The sequence below is a fragment of the Bos taurus genome, chromosome 3 (assembly GCF_002263795.3).
Source record: "Bos taurus isolate L1 Dominette 01449 registration number 42190680 breed Hereford chromosome 3, ARS-UCD2.0, whole genome shotgun sequence".
Lineage (NCBI taxonomy): Eukaryota > Metazoa > Chordata > Mammalia > Artiodactyla > Bovidae > Bos > Bos taurus.
In genome coordinates, this window is record NC_037330.1 from 54,075,325 (window position 1) to 54,078,993 (window position 3,669).

Consider the following 3,669-nt stretch of genomic DNA (forward strand, 5'->3'; position numbering starts at 1 on the left):
TTACTGACAAAGGTCTGTATAGTTGAACCTATGATTTTTCCAGTAGTCATGTATGGATGTGAGAGTTGGACCATAAACAAAGCTGAGCACCAAAGAATTGATGGTTTTGAACTATGGTGTTGGAGAAGACTCCTGAGAGTCCCTTGGACAGCAAGGAGATAAAACTAGTCAGTCCTAAAGGAAATGAGTCCTGAATATTCATGGGAAGGACTGATGCTGATGCTGATGCTGAAACTTCAATACTTTGGCCACCTGATGTGAAGAACTTACTCATTGGAAAAGATCCTGATGCTGGGAAAGATTGAAGGCAAGAGGAGAAGGGGATGACAGAGGATGAGATGGTTGGATGGCATCACTGACTCGATGGACTTGAGTTTAAGTAAGCTCCTAGAGTTGGTGATGGACCAGGAAGCCTGGTGTGCTGCAGCCTATTGGGTCACAAAGGGTTGGACACGATTGAGTGACTGAACTGAATTCAGCTGCCTGATCCTGGCATGCTTCTTTAACTACCTACCTGCTATGAACTGCTTTTGCTTTCAGGTTCAGTTTTATGCTTCATTCCATTTTCTGAGAATCAATAACATCCTCAGCTTGTTTTGAGCTTCTATAAATAAGCAACAGAACAGTGAGAGAAGGAAACAAAGCAAGGTAAAGTTTACAGGTAACCAGACACCTGTTCTTGAACATACTAGCAGTGTTGTGAAGCAGGTATGTTCATTTATAAACTTTCTTTTATAATACATGTACTTGAGGTCTGGGCATAAAGCACTTTGAATATTTCTGAGATCAAAATAATAACTCAGAAAAAGACTTGGGAGTAAAACTTTCCTTATTGCCATATGTATGAGTATAGTCTTATCAATAATTCTCAACTCTATTTGCATTCTGAGATGCAGAGATTATAAAATCCTGAGATTTTAGGAAGTACTGATAGCTACCTCTCTTTTTCCCATCTCATCTCCTATTTGGAAGGTTTCTGGAGACATTTCTTTTTTCTTGTGGGCCATTCTAATATGTATCCAAGTTTAAGAAACTCTAGCTAGAAGGACTAATCCCCAAATTTCTCTCATATACCTACATAGAATATGCAACCAAACATTCCATGTTTTGAATCTTGCTTCTACTACTTACCCACTATAAGCTTTGGGAAAATACCTTAGATTTTCTGAGCCCTACTCATCTTAGTTGCACATGAATATACTAAGCCCTGGGCTTCCCAGGTAGCTCAGCAGGTAAAGAATCCACCTGCAATGCAAGAGACAGTTCAATTCCTGGGTTGGAAAGATCCTCTGGAGGAGTGCATGGCAACCCACTTCAGTAGTCTTGCTTGAAGAATCCCATGGACAGAGAAGCGTGGTGTACTGCAGTCCGTAGGTTTGCAGAGTTGGGCACTACTGAAGCAATTAGCATGCACACACGCACAGGGTTGTAGGGCTTCCTAGGTGGCTCAGACAGTAAAGAATCTGCCTGCAATACAGAAGACCTGGATTCAATTCCTGGGTCAGGAAACCTGGGTTGGGGAGAGAGTCCCTTGAACAACAAGGAGATCAACCCATTCAATCCTCAAGGAAACCAGTCCTGAATATTCATTGGAAAGACTGATACTAAAGCTGAAGCACCAATACTTTGGCCACCTGATGCAAAGAGCTGACTCATGAGAAAAGACCCTGATACTGGGAAAGATTGAAGACAGGAGGAGAAAAGGGCAACAGAGGACGAGATGGTTGGATGGCTCTTCAACTCAATGGAGTTTGAGCAGACTCCGGGAGATAGTGAAGGACAGAGAAGCATGGCATGTTGCAGTACGTGCGGTTGCAAAGAGTCGGACTTGACTGAGCTACTGAATAATACAGGGTTGTAAGTAAGGCGTGTATGAGAAAAGTTAGCAAATATTAGACTGTCAATGCATGCTTAAATCTTATTATTTTACAGAAGTAAAACATAGGAGACAACACCTTGTATTTCATCACTAACTTCATCAGAGACTTGAAATAATGAGGCAACACTCTGCAGATGTCTAGTACTAGCCTACATTTTGTGTCATAGAAAATACAGAAGAGCTAACATACACATACTTTGGATAACTCTGAGGCAGGAGAATGACTGTGTGATCTTATTGTACTGTGAGACTCTGATGGCTTTTCAAGTTACCATAGCCTTCAAGGAGCCATCCTATAAAAATAAGTGCTAATCTCAGAGAGAACATAAACAACATATGCAGTTTTTATCCAAAGAAATCTAAATTTCAAACATAGCTTCCTTAAAGCTAGGTAAAATGGCAATAGGAGCAAATATAATCTCATTATGTGCCTCTCTTATTTACCTTTCATCTCTTTATTTATTTATTTAAAATGTATATTTATTGTTACAATTGATGTGAAACATTGTGCAAAGTTAAGGTATACAAGCTGTTGCTTTCATAATTCATATATTGAAATGTAAACATCACCGTAGCCACAGCTAAAATCTCTGTCATATCATCAAATTATCATGTGGGTTTTTTTGTATGATGCAAACAAATAGGATCTAGTCTGTTAGCAACTTTGAATATTATGAGTACTTCTTTCTATAAACTGTATGCTGTTCCTTAGCTCTCCAGAACTTATCTTCTAGTTAAAACTTTGTTCTCTAACACCATAAATCCTCAGCTCCTCCATCCACCCCATCCTCTGGTAACTACTATTCTGCTCTGTTTTTTATGAGTTCAGCTATTTTAGATTCCACAAAAACATGAAACCTTACAAAGCAGTGACTATTGTAAATAATGCTACAGTAAACAAGGGATTGCATACATCTTTTCCACTTCCTTTTCATATATACCCAGAAGGGGAATTATTGGATCATATAGTCATTTTACTTTTAATTTTTTAAAGAATCTCGATACTGTTTTCCATAGTGGCTGAACCAATTTCTTATCCTCTCAGTAGTGCACAGGGTTCCTTTATCACCACATCCTCACCGATACTTGTTATCTGGCATCTTCTTCATTATAACCATTCTAACAGGTATACGTGATATGTCATTGCGGTTTTGATTTCCATTTCCCTAGTGAATAGTGATGTTGAGCATTTTTTGATGTACCTGTTATCATTTATATCTTCTTTAATAACATGAAAATTTTGTTCTATGTTCATTTTTAATTGTATTATTTATTTATTTACCTACTTTTGCTATCCAGTTTTATAATAGTCTGTTTTATTTTTAATATGCTTTGCTAGGAAATTCTTTTTCCAGAATACATGGGAGTATATTAGCCAAAGGAAGACACAATATTTTTAAATTCAGACACCTGAAAAACCAAAGAATAAACAGTTAATAGGAAGGAAAATACTAATTTAATAGGAGGAGATGCTGGTTACAAAGAGTTTCATGTTGTATAGAACCAAAATATCATCTTAGAATGGTAGTTTCTAATTATGAATGGGATTAAGCATTGATACCCCATTTCCTGTCTCATTCAAGGCTCAGGATTCTGGTGGTGATATTCATGGATGCCTTCAACTATGGGTGGATCTGTATTTGAAGAACTTCTGTCTTTCTACTGTGACAACTTAGAGGCTAAGCAGATTAAAACTTACACAAAAATGATCCCCAAACAGTCAAACAAATAAGACTTAATGAAGTACTCCATCAAGCATGACAAATTAAAGTTACTGGAGCAGTACATGA

At 37.7% G+C, this 3,669-nt stretch overlaps 1 long non-coding RNA gene across 1 annotated transcript; it reads left to right on the plus strand.

Moving 5' to 3' along the window:
* The first annotated feature begins 410 nt into the window (after positions 1-410).
* On the plus strand, positions 411-3,669 carry LOC132345000 (uncharacterized). The gene is made up of 2 exons (XR_009494099.1): positions 411-708; positions 3,463-3,669. It is a non-coding gene; the product is annotated as an uncharacterized lncRNA (long non-coding RNA).